This window comes from Schistocerca nitens, chromosome 4 (genome assembly GCF_023898315.1).
Source record: "Schistocerca nitens isolate TAMUIC-IGC-003100 chromosome 4, iqSchNite1.1, whole genome shotgun sequence".
In the NCBI taxonomy this organism is placed as follows: domain Eukaryota; kingdom Metazoa; phylum Arthropoda; class Insecta; order Orthoptera; family Acrididae; genus Schistocerca; species Schistocerca nitens.
In genome coordinates, this window is record NC_064617.1 from 759,665,998 (window position 1) to 759,679,510 (window position 13,513).

At 42.0% G+C, this 13,513-nt stretch overlaps 1 non-coding gene across 1 annotated transcript; it reads left to right on the forward strand.

Annotated features, from left to right (window-relative positions):
• The first annotated feature begins 1,227 nt into the window (after positions 1-1,227).
• On the forward strand, positions 1,228-1,302 carry Trnat-ugu (transfer RNA threonine (anticodon UGU)). The gene has a single exon. It is a non-coding gene; the product is annotated as a tRNA-Thr (tRNA).
• The last annotated feature ends 12,211 nt before the right edge of the window (positions 1,303-13,513 follow it).

Consider the following 13,513-nt stretch of genomic DNA (forward strand, 5'->3'; position numbering starts at 1 on the left):
GTAAGAGACTCTGTGTGGCTGGTCGGACTCGCAGTTGGAGGTGAACAGCTAGCAGTGATGGAGGTTGGAGGTCTGAAGTGTTAGCGCGAGCGGACGGTTTGGACGTGTTCGTCGTAGAGATTTAAATTTATTGACGATTATATAATTTTTTTGGAACTAGATGTCACGGACGATTATATAATTTTTTGAACTAGTTGTCACCTTATTAAGGTAAAGCTTTCTAAATGAATTGTTTGCTGTGCAGCAAAATCTTTCCTTTGCAACCCCATGCCTACTAGTGCCTAGAGCCTACAGTAGTTAGAATCTTTTATTTAGCTCGCTATATTGGTGCTTGCTGTATTGCTGTAGTTCCTTGTAATGAAGATTTTTTTGTGAGGTACGTGTCTTATGAAATGTATAGGTTATTGTTAGGAAACAGTAGAAATTAGACCTCCAAATCCCAATTACGACGTGCGACAACAAAGAGATAATAACTATATATGACGGTAGTAACTGTTCCCGAAAGAACAGTTACCGTCAATGACCATGCAGCTTTGCTAGAAATCAACTGATAATTAAATGGACACTCTAGCTGCAAGCAGGCGTTGATACACTTCATTGGGGACATGTTGAAAGTGTGTGCCCCGACCGGGACTCGAACCCGGGCTCTCCTGCTTACATGGCAGACGCTCCATCCATCTGAGCCACCGCGGGCACAGAGGATAGTGCGTCTGCAGGGACTTATCCCTTGCACGCTCCCCGTGAGATCCACATTCCCAACATGTCCCCAACACTACATTCGTAGTGCGCCTAATAGATGTTTGCCAATCATACTCATTACTCGTGGCAGATGTAAGCAGGAGATCCCGGCTTCGAGTCCCGGTCGGGGCACACATTTTCAACATGTCCCCAATGAAGTGTATGAACGCCTGCTTGCAGCTAGGGTGTCCATTTAATTATCAGTTGATTTCTAGCAAAGCTGCATGGTCATTGACGGTAACTGTTCTTTCGGGAACAGTTACTACCGTCATATATAGTTAAAAAAATATGGGTTTCCGGCCTTTGACCTTCTTGTGCGAACGCACACGCTATGCCCGAACTCGTACGGGACTTGGTAGATTAATCTGCAGTATGATGGGCAAACATCTATTAGGCGCACTACGAATGTAGTGTTGGGGGCATGTTGGGAATGTGGATCTCACGGGGAGCGTGCAAGGGATAAGTCCCTGCAGACGCACTATCCTCTGTGCCCGCGGTGGCTCAGATGGATAGAGCGTCTGCCATGTAAGCAGGAGATCCCGGGTTCGAGTCCCGGTCGGGGCACACATTTTCAACATGTCCCCAATGAAGTGTATCAACGCCTGCTTGCAGCTAGGGTGTCCATTTAATTATCAGTTGAAAGAGATAATAGACAATGACTCACACCGCAGGCAGCCACAAAACATACTTATGAAGCTGATGACGTAGCTGCCGTGGCTATCAACTAAGTGAAAATGGTAGACATTAGGGACATCTTACTCCAGGAACATGACATGAAACAGAACAATATTGCATATCCTGTAATTCACATCACAGCAAATGACATAAAATTTACGGCAGTACTTGACTCTGGCAGTCCTGATTCAGGAATTAGTGAAACAGCTTTCAGTAAATGCTACCAATCGAACAACTGCCCACACTTCCTTTACATAAGATTAAATTACAAGGTGCAAGTTTAGGAAAAAGTGTAGATGTACGCTAAAAACTAACTTGGAATTCTTTTGCCAAAGCCACTGATTTACTATGAATTTTCTTATTGTTCCATTATTGTCGATGGAGATTATATTATGTGTAGATTTTTTGAATGAGTATAAGGCAATTTTAAACTTTTACGAAGCTGAAATATGTTTGGAGAAAGAAGTTAATAGCTTTAAAATTTGAAGATTGGCTTTCAAACCATGACAAAGTAATAAATCGGCTTTACCTTTTGTCACCACCTAAAAAAATTAAAGCTAATAATATTCTTATAAAAACAATTCTAGTATACTCAGCTAAAAAAAAAAAAAAAAAAAATTAAAGCTGCCGGCCGCGGTGGTCTAGCGGTTCTAGGCGCGCAGTCCGGAACCGCGCTGCTGCTACGGTCGCAGGTTCGAATCCTGCCTCGGGCATGGATGTGTGTGATGTCCTTAGTTTAGTTAGGTTTAAGTAGTTCTAAGTTCTAGGGGACTGATGACCACAGATGTTAAGTCCCATAGTGCTCAGAGCCATTTGAACCATTTGAACCAATTAAAGTAAACCATCACAGTTTGCAACTTTCAACGGTATTTGACATTAATAATCACTTTGCAAATACTGAGACGGATGATATTGATGATGTATTAGATATTAAGCTTTTAAATCAGAAAAAAGTTCAAACAATTGAGAACTCTAATGACGCTGATAGGCATGGCCTTTTTGACCTCTACGAGCACATTCCACAATTTTTTTTCACGGAACAGGAACAATTAAACTATTTCAATACCAATTTCGTTTTCGTGAGCATACCAAATGGATCGATCAGGCTTGTCTTAGATCCGAGACAATCAATACCATGATCATTCCTGAAACGGAGAGACTGCAAACGTTGGAAGAACTTCTTCAAAATTTCAATGGCGTAAAAGTGTTGTCTTCTATTGATCTCAGATCCAGCTTTTATCAAATTGAACTTCATCCACAATGTAAAAAATATACGGTTTTTCTTTGGTTTGGCGTTAGTTATCGATTTCGGAAACTTCCTTTTGGTTTAAACCTTTCTTCAGTAGCATTCATTCGTGGACTAAATTCCATATCACCCATACATGGACGATATTTTAATTGCAGAAGCCCCTTGGGAACAACATAATCCCGTATCCTCAACAATGTGTTATGTATTTTTGCAGAAACTGAAATTACAGTTAATTTGGAAAAAGCTGAATTCGGTAGGACAAAGGTGAAGTGTTTGGGGCTCATTATTTCTTATGAAGGCATTCAGCTGAATTCTGAAAAGTTGGAGGCAATCAGAGCCCTTCCAGTTCTATCCACAAAAAAACAAGTTCGCAGTTTTCTAGGTGTCGTTCTCTCGCTGGTAAAAACACTATTTGGAACTGGGACGAACAGGCACAGTTGGAATTTGATTCTTTGAAAGAAGCACTGCTTAACGCGCCAATCTTAGCTCAGCCAGATCTTCTGCCTTAGCACAGATTCCTCTAAAGTTGGTCCTGGTGCCCATTTATTTCAAGTAGGCCATAGAAAATGACATTACTGTTCAGCAAACAATGGCTTTTGCTAGCCGTGTGCTAACAAAATCTGAAAAAAATATTCCTTCACTGAAGTAAGAGCTTTAGCTATCGTTTGGGCATTTGACAAATTTCGTTTCTTCTTTCGGGCAAACATGTAGAAGTTCATAGTGGTCATCGCGAATTACAATTCGTTGTGTCATCAAAATTAAATCACGACAGTTTGGAACGTTGGGAATTGTTTCTGCAAGAATTCCACGTGACAATAGTCTATATTCCAGGCAGGGAGAACATTGTTGCGGACGCACTGTCACGTGCACCGGCTGGCATTGAGAAAAGCAACACAGAAACTAACCTTGAGAAAAATTTCAGTACTCTTTACATTCAAAAAGTAACCTTTGAAAACTTCGTTACTGTATGTTTAAAGCACTTTGCTTTTGAACAAGACAAAGATCCGTTTTTGGAAAGGTATCAAAAGCAAATGGCATGAAAAGACACACACGCAGATTCGTCATTATTATTTGGTTAGAAGCAACATACTCTTCAAACGCTGCACTGTTGATGACAAGCTATGGGTACTTTGTATTCCTGACGATCTTTTGAATAAGCTCATCTGGTACATTCATTTCAGCTACGCACATTCTGGTCCACGAAAATGTTATCATGTTCTTCGGACGACTTGTTATTTTAACAACATGAAAAAGAGGATTACGAGAGCCTTGTCTACTTGTAAAAGCTAAACCATCTACTATATCACATCGTGCAGCTTGCTTCCTATCATTCATTCTAAATTAAAAGAATGGCTGATGTTGATCACCTGGGACCCCTTGTTACAACATTGAACTGATTTTCGTACGTTCTAGCCGCTGCTGAACTTACTTCAAAAATTGTTTCTTTCACACCGTTAAGTAAAGCCACTGAACGGTCTGTATCAAACGCCTTTGTTAAAAATTTCTGACGTGACGTTTGACACGTGGCATACATCATTTCAGACAATGGACCACAAAAACAAATCTGCTGTTTGGTCACGCATGCTTCTGAATCATAAAATCTAGCCTGCTTTTATTACATTGTACTCTCCACATTGTAACCCGTCTGAACGGTTTATGAAAGAAATCAATAAACTTTGCAGACTTTATTGTCACAGAAAGCATCAGTATTGAAGCAGATACTTACACTTATTTTAAAACATACTGAATGAAATGCCTCATGACTCCACTGCTTTACCACCTGTTCTTGTACTGAAGAATGAGGAACCACCAAACAGAATCAGAGAGCCTGTACCTTTTCCGAATACACGTAAACTTAGACATGAAGACATAATTGATTTGGCTATTAAAAATGCAAGCTTAAATTTTACGGCACCTTGAAGGCCGCATGTTGAACTTCAAGTCGCAATCGAGTCAGTGGCGGCAGTAACACCCCTGCTGGAGTCCTGAAAGACATGTTTCCTGCTCCTGAGGGGAGTTACAGGCTGTTTTCCTATTTTTGAAGTACTTGATATTGCAATGCCATGTCTGTGTTAATGTGGAATTTAACTTGTTATATTAACGCTCCTGCGAGTGATTGTATGTATGATCACCAGTCACTGTAAATGATCGCAGCTTGTGTTCTACGCCATATTCCATGCAAGCGTACGAGTATTCTCTGTTGTATACTGAATCAACGGAATTTAATTTTTAACATAAATTATGTCGGAGCAAAGCACCCCTTATGAGTATGCCTTAAGCATTGCATCTGCACGCGCTGAACTTTCGACTTCTAAATTACAAGTAATTTTAAGCTTGTAGCCTGTATTTGTAGTCGTTTGCCCTATAAGCTGAGATATTCTGCATCTTACGCGTTCTCGTCTGTAGCCTTATTTGCGCAGATTACTGTTCCATTTTTACGTGCGTTGGCTGGGTAGCTTTGGGAGCGGACGAAGTGTTCGTGTTCCCTGGGCGGGGAGCAGACGCGTGTTTTCTTTCTGCCACGGCGGCACTTCGTCGTCGCATGACTTTTGGGTTGGCCGGCAGACTGGTACCTCTGCCAGCTGCGTGCCGTGGCTCAAGTCAAGTAAAGTTGATCGTCTGACGCGTGCCACGGAGGAGTGTCGCCGATAGTCTGCCCTGTTTGCTGAATTCACGAAGCTCGTGAGGGTTAAAGCGTGTTCTACAAGCCGGAATCTCCTCCTCGTTACACCTGCTCTTCACCTACTCGTTTAAGCCTTGCACCCTTATTGCTGCTTCTGAGCGCGTTAACTTTTAAGGTCATCTACTTATCAACATGAACTGTTGACCTTTTCTTTGGTCCACAGTCATCAGCGGACTCCTCTGATTGTGCAACTTGTTCCTTGTTGACTGTGATACCTGTCTGCTGAAGATCTCAGCTTACCTTGCTATTTCTGAGCAGTTGTATTTCTTATTAACAACCATTATCAACGTTTCTGCTGGTGTGTGTCAGTTGGGAGTCACATTTAAATTGCGTGTTCTCCCAGCGTATCTTGTGTTTCGAGCAATCGTTTTTTCGTTAAGGGTCACTGTCAATGTTTCTGCTGGTGTATACCAGTTGGAAATCACATTTAAATTGCATGATCTCCCAGCGTATCTTGCATTTTGGGCATCTGTATATTTATTAAAGGTCATTGTGAACATTTCTGCTGGTGTGTACCAGTTTGGAGTCACATTTAAATTGTATTTCCTCGCAGCTTTTCTTGTTTCTTGGGCAATTGTATATGTATTTAAGGGTCACTGCCAATGTTTCTGCTGTTGTGTACCAGTTGGGTGTTATGTTGAAACTGTGTTTTCCCAGCTTTTGAAGGATAGTGTATTTTATTACTTAAGGGAATTTTACTAAAGCTTAAACATTGTTTTGGGCTTTCCAATAGCCAAGATGCGTGGTGTGAGTTGGGCGTTATCGATTTGCGTATCGTGTTATCCAAGCTTGGTAACTGTTAGCACGTTCACAGGCTATCATTGTAATTCATTTTTCTAATTAAATTGAATATGGAAGCTGCTTGCAGCCACGCCTAGTTGATGTGACTTCTTTCTTGTATTTGGGTACTATATACGTCCGGTTTCAAGCCCTGCTGTTAATGGTAAGAATTGTTAAAATTTATTTTTGATCAATTGAGCCTGTTCAAGTTTCTTTTTAATTGAGAGCATTGTAATTATTTTAACAAGGATTTTTCATTGTAATCATAATGTTGTTGGTAGGAAATAAAGTTTATTCTGTGAGACAACAAATGACGAAACATGTGGGTACACCTTCCGTGGCCGCGCTGCAGTCACAGAGTGTGCGGCTGGTCCCGGCGGAGGTTCGAGTCCTCCCCCGGGCATGGCTGTGTGTGTTTGTACTTAGGATAATTTAGGTTAAGTAGTGAGTAAGCTTAGGGACTGATGACCTTAGCAGTTAAGTCCCATAAGATTTCAGCCACATTTGAACATTTTTTACACCTTCCATGTGTTTTACTTAATGTTGTCCCAACTGGGGATACTGGGATACTGGGTTGTTTCTGAAACTAACGTATCTTTATTTTGGGAATTTAAGTATGAGAACTTGGGAGAAAGAGCGGTTGTTTCGGCTGTTAGTAGTCGAAAGATTTTTTATGGTGTTTGGGAAACGAACTAAGAATGTGCTTGTGGATTTGATTGGTGGAATATACTGAAGATGGGTGAGCGATCATTTTCCTCTACTGTGCATCTAATAGGTATGCAGCGAAAAGTGTGTACCAACATTTTACTGTAAACCGTAAACTGGAATTCAGAAGTTACTAAACTATGGCTTGCACTTACAGGAGAGAGGATTGGTGAAGGAAAATTAAACTCGGTTTTGGTATGGGAAAATGCTTCATCTACCTTTCATGCTCATTTAGATGAATACTGTTTGCAGAAGAGTTGCCAGATATTTTTTTTCTTTGCAGAGTTTGTTAAATTATAATGAAGTTGTACAGAGCGAAGGTTGTTAGAGAAATTGGTGGGAATATGGCAAAAGACGGGAGGCGTCATGGGGTTAGGGGAAGGCATTTCACTGATTTGGGTTTTCTAAAATTTGTAAAATTAGTTTGAAATTCGGCCGTTGGGCCTATGGTGTTTTCCTGTATTGATTTTAGAGAAAGTTTTAGGGGGATGAGAGAGAGTTTCTTATGTTCGGTAACTGAGGGCTGTGATGTGGAAGGGAACAGTGGTTGTTTGGCAAAAGAACTAGGGATAGATATTTGATTTGCTGCTTTACTGAATGCTTTTTGTTTTGTTCCCTTTTGTATATTTTTAGTACTGGCCAACGGTCCCGCCGCGATATTTTCACTTTCGCACTTGAGCCCAATGCTGACCCGTGTGCACAGCAACCTGAGCATTTTTCATGATTTTTAGAATTCAATTACTGTAACGCTAGAGGCAAAAATATTTTATGTTTTTGTAGACTGATGTGACATCTTTTTGAAGAAACAGGTTGTGGCAGACGAAAGAAGGAAACAAATTTATGATACCCAAAAATATTACTATATATTTTCAGATTTTGAAAAAAGTCAAAAATTGAATGTAAGACACATAATTTGGTTTTGTGTGGTATTCCGCGAAACATTCTGGTATACATAAAGCGACATTACACTCTTGACGCCACCAACATATCTCTTTCGTTTCTGACTTGCCAGTCTGTCCTTTGTCCTTTCTGAACAAACTTTACAAACCCATTTGGGGTTTGCTTTCTTCTCTGGCGCTGGTATCTTCTGTAGAAAATGCCTTCCCTTCAGTCTGTCATTGATTGGACTATTTACAGGCTCAGTTTCCTTGTGTGCTTTTTTCACAAGAGACTCGCCAACCTGAAAAATAAATATCTTCAGAAGACATTTTTTCCTGTCTTCAGCGTTTCTTGTCTCCTTGTACAATACATATGCATTTGTGAGACACATAAAATATATTAAAAAAAACACCTTTTTCCACCATTTGAACTGCTTCCTTCCAAATAGATAGTAAGCAACCATCTGATCAGAACGATCCACTCCTGTTTTATAAGTATTGTAGTCCAACACTACATCTGGTTTCATTTTGTTGATGCGGCCCTGTTTAGTACGCACCGACAATTCCGACATCGTGGCATTGTGAGAAGTTGAAAGCATCAACACATCCCTTGCATCTTTCCACTTCAAGCAAATTAAGTCTTCTCGCCTCATAAAAATCATTCCCCTCTCTTTATCTTCTTTTTCAAAACAGTATCTTTGGGCAGGTCTCTCCTGTTAGTGCAGTCCAAACTGCACTGATATTCTTGTTCCACAGGTGGTCAAATACTGCAGAAAAGCAGTAATACCTGTCCATGAAGACAGTATGGCCTTTATCGAAATATTTTGAAAGTAGTCTATCTAAGAGCGGTATAACACCACTTTCTTCGGATCCTTTTCCCATGTACACTTCTAAATTCAAGCAATTGCCAGTCTTTGCATCACATACCATATTTTTCAGGTTTATTTTTCATTTAACTCTGAAGTGAATTCTCCCTCACCTGTTGGGAGGGAGCACATGATAACTGACATGATCGAACCATACTGTCATAAAACGTTCTAATTTTGAAAAGTGGGTCATAATTCTGTTGCCCTTTAGGTTTGTAATTTTCATTATTGTTCAAGTGCAAGTCTTACAAAATTGCTTTGAATCTGTCGCTGCTCATTATGCTAGGAGTAAAGGACGAAGAACGTATGCAATTTGTCAGCCAATAATCATGCAAAGATGACTTTTTCACAAGGAAAATGTGTAAAATAATAGCAAGAAAAGAATAAATGTCAGCCAGTTTCACAGGCTGCCACTTGGAAAACAAACTGTTTGCCTTTAGAGAGTTATTTCTTCTCATTTTATTGATGGTACTTGCTGCGTATCTATTACTTTCAGTTTTGATTGTTTTCATAATTCTGTCATACAAACACAGAAACAATCGTAAGCACTTGAGTTACCGTTCATTTGTGCAGTAACTGCACTATGTTCCCCAAAAATAGGAACATCCGGCAAAACATCGTCTTCAGCCCACACTACCTTCGTCTTCATTTGGAGAGCACCATACGTTTATGTGTGGCGGAGGAGTTTCAAATTCGGCGGCAATTTTACGGCGTTAATTTTGTTCACTTATTTCATCAACATTGATATTCTCTGCAAATTACGATATGTTTATCTTATCAGTGTTGCCTGTTGTATACACGCAAAGAGAAAATCAAATAAAACCTCAGTAAATACATATTTTTCACTTCGGCAACTTACCAACAGTGTCCCATTCTTCAATATCTCCTTCAGAACCAGAATCGTCTACAACTGCTTCTTCTAGAAGAGCTAAAGTATCTTCATCTTTCAGTGTTTCGCCCATGATGTAGCTAAGCACTTTCAAAACGATCATGCACACTTGCTGTCACTAGATACACATGCGAAAAACGCGGGAATTTTCGTAGTCGGGATTCACGCTACACGCATGTAAATAGTGTGAGAAACACTCAAAAAACGGCAGCACAAGATGCAGGAAGCTCGACGGACACAATAACATGCGACGGAAACTCTACGAACTTGGAAGGCAGCGATAAATTCGTAGCTGACTGCCGCCCGAGTCACACTCGGGCTCAAGCCGCTCGGCAATACGAAGAAGCCCGAGTCACACTCCGGGGACGTCACGAAAGTGTTCTCCGGTTTACGTCAGATCACCGAAGCTGTTCGCAGTCCATCTTGTTTATCACTTGGGTGGGTGACCGTCCAGGTCTGCCGGGAGCTGCTGACTAGTGGGGTGCACTCAGCCTTTGTGAGGCCCGTAGGGGAGGTAGTTGACTGAGAAGTGTGACAACTGCTGGGAGAGCAATGCGCTGACAACGTGCCCCACCTATCTGCATCAAGTGACGCCTCTCAGCTGAGGATGACACGACGGTCCGTCGGTACCGTTGGGCCAGGTGAATTCAGTTCGGAGTAACTGTTTCTTTGTAAGTACGTGCCTGAAATCGGTTAATTATTGTCATCAGTTTTTTGGTGAAGTTGCTGATGTGTGTTTAGTGCGTATGCTGGATTTTTTCTAGTTACCTAGTTTAAATGAAGCCAATGGTACCAGTTGTATTATTTGGCTTGTCTGATAATAATTTATTCGTGTTTGGTGTGTATTGTGGAATTATATAAGTGTACTGGAGGTATTCACAGTTATCCCACTTCGTATCTGGTCTCTTTTATTTTGGATGTCGTTGTTCCGTTGTTTGTTGGTATTGTCTAGGTCATTTTAGCTATTTAGATAACGAGAAGGAATGCAAGGTCCAAAAACTGAGATTGACGGCAAGTGCAAGGTGACTGTGCAGAAATGGCTAGAGGACAAATTCAAATGGCTCTGAGCAACATGGGACTTAACATTTGAGGTCTTAAGTCCCTTAGAACTTAGAACTACTTAAACATAACTAACCTAAGTCATCACACACATCCATGCCCGAGGCAGGATTATAACCTGCGACCGTAGCGGCCGCGCGGTTCCAGACTGAAGTGCCTAGAACCGCTCGGCCACATCGGGCGGCTAGAGGACAAATGTAAAGTTATGGAAGCATATGTCACTGGAGGAAAGGTGGATACCAAGAACAGAAAAATGAAAGAGGCCTTTGGAGAAAAGATAAGCACTGTGTGAATATCTAGGGCTTAGATGGAAAATCAGGTGAAAGGCGAAAATAATATGAAGGGGGCTGTACAAGTGGATGAACTTGAAGAATTATTGGAATTGGTTAACATCGAACGTAAATGTGCTAGGAAGTCTTTTCTGAAGCTATTTGTCTGGAGATTAGTCATGTGTCGAAGTGAAATATGAACGATAAACTGTTTATACAAGAAGAGAATAGAAGCTTTTGAAAAGCGGCGCCACGTATGAATGCTGATGTTTAGGTGGGTTTATCGTGTAACTAATGAGGAAGTCTAGAACAAAATTGGTGAGAAAAGAAATTTGTGACACAACTTGACTAAAACGAGAGGTTGATTGATACTATTTATGGTGGACATCGAGGGAGTACTGATTTAGTATCGCAGGTAAGTGTGTGTGTGAGTGGGGGGGGGGGGGAGGGGGTTGGAGAGACAGGGAGTAAATTTCGTAGATGGATATCAAGAAATGAATACAGTAAGCGGGTGCAAAAGGATTTAGATTGTAGTAGTCATTCAGCCTGCACACAACAGTACGGCGTTGAGAATTGCATCAAACGTTCCTTCGGAATAAAGACCACTACAACAGATGAAGTGAATCTGTAGATACCATCAGTTCACCGAAAGTCAATTTCAGTCTTTTCGCCTCTATGTTTCCATAACACGAGACAGCAGCTGTGCCCTGTGTGAGGGCCGCTGCGTGTCGCCCTGCGGGACACATGGCTCGTAAAGTATTTATAGCGCGACCTTTGTCCTGTCCTCAGCTCTGCACGTTAAGCGTCCTTGTCTCTGAGTTGAACGAAGCACCGTGTTGTGACTCTGCACTGGTAGGCCTACTTGTCACACATTTCGTTTTACGACAAGCTACACTCTTGCAAAGTTGGAAATAAAAATTCTGTACGAATTATAGAATCCACAATGAATCACAAAACATACTGCAAGTTAAGGACAGATGGCGAAATTGATTTCAGTAGCTTGCCAACTGCAGGTTGACTCGGACAGGCTGCGAAATATGTTTCTGAAACTGTTCATCCGGAATCAAGCATTGTATAGAATTTTAACATGAACCATAGGAACTTTCTAACAGTGGATGGTGGAATAATTTATAGTGTATTCGTTGTTGCAGAAGTATTTCAAATAACAATAAGTATTTCTGTAGAGTGTGGAATGAAGAAGCACCAGGTAGATCAAGAGTGGAACGATGCACCCCGCACGACGTATTGCCATGGAGCTGTTAAAGAACATCATAGCATAGAATAGACACATGTAGGATTCAGTAGATTAATATACTGTAAGCTACGGATATAGGATATTAGAGAAGATAAGAATCAGTTGGAGAGGCGAAGTACTACAAGACTAACAGATGAAACTAATCGAGGATAAGAATCAGTTGGAGAGGCGAAGTACTACAAGACTAACAGATGAAAATAATCGAGGATCCGTCTAGAACTGCCCAAGAATCCACGCCTTTAGGACGATGTTTCCCACTCGCAGGTCCTGGATCTAGTTCGACCGGCAGTTTTACGATGGGGGCCGGCGTGTCGGCTATCTTGGACATAGTTTTTAGGCTGTCTCCCACATCCCACTAGCTGAATACTGGGCTCGTTCTCAGGTCCCATTTCAGTTACACGATTCGCAAATGTGACGAACACGCTCTCACATTTTCGCATGGTTTAACACTAGACACAGACAATAGATACACATGTACTGTCCGATGGGGGAAGGGGCAGGAAAAAGAAGAAGAAGAAAAGGAAGAGTCGAGCATCCGCTTGGTAAGTGCAAAACTATCAAAGAGATGTCGATCAAACCCCAGTGGCAGTTGCGGCAGGAAAGGAATTATGCACCATGGGGAGGTTTATTGTTAAAATTCTGATAGCATACTGAGCCTTGGGTGGCTCGTGTTCCCGTCATCATGTATTTTACACCCTGTTTTTAACGTACTTCCACGTCACTAGGTTAATTTAAATTACTGGTGTCACTGAGTTGCTGCTTTGCTTGACTGTGAGCGGCGCTATCAGTACGTATCAATATATCCCCTCTCGTCGTATCTTTGCTCGACTGCTATTACTTCCCGGTCGTTGTCTGTCGTAAGCCAGTTTGGGTCGAGAGTTTGGGCTGACAGTCAGTTGGAACGCGTCTGGAGCGCAGTCCGGACCTGCCAGTCGGGGAGTTGCAATACGGCACTAGTGCAGTCGCGTTGGAACAGTGAGGTCTGCGTCGTCATGGCTCACCCGACCATTGCCGCCACACATCACTTAAGCCTGGCCACGGTCTTGGTGGATCGTCAGTCGGTCGTCCTACCGGACGCCGCGTTTTGGCTCGCCGATCGTTCATGAGTCGTCTGTGTGTGAGTGTGCATCAACGCCTGATTTGTCTTCGTGCGTGCTTAGTTACTGTTGGGTATCGTTCAGGTCTTCGTGCATGTGTTTGTCAGGTTGTATGTGTAGTTGGAGTTTTTTTCACTGACGACTATTTTAGATGTTGTCGGCATTCTGAGGGTAGTGGGTCGGTTGGTGCGGACCTGGGAGGATATATCTGGGCGGCGCAGTCGGCTGGGCCCCTGGCGGTCCCTGCGCAGTGCCGGAGCGTGTGTGGAGCTGTCCGATCGCTACGACCTTCGTGGCTCACCGACCCAGGATGTCAAATTTGAGTGGTGTGTTAGGTACCCAAACGACATCCGTTCATGTTGCGGCGTTC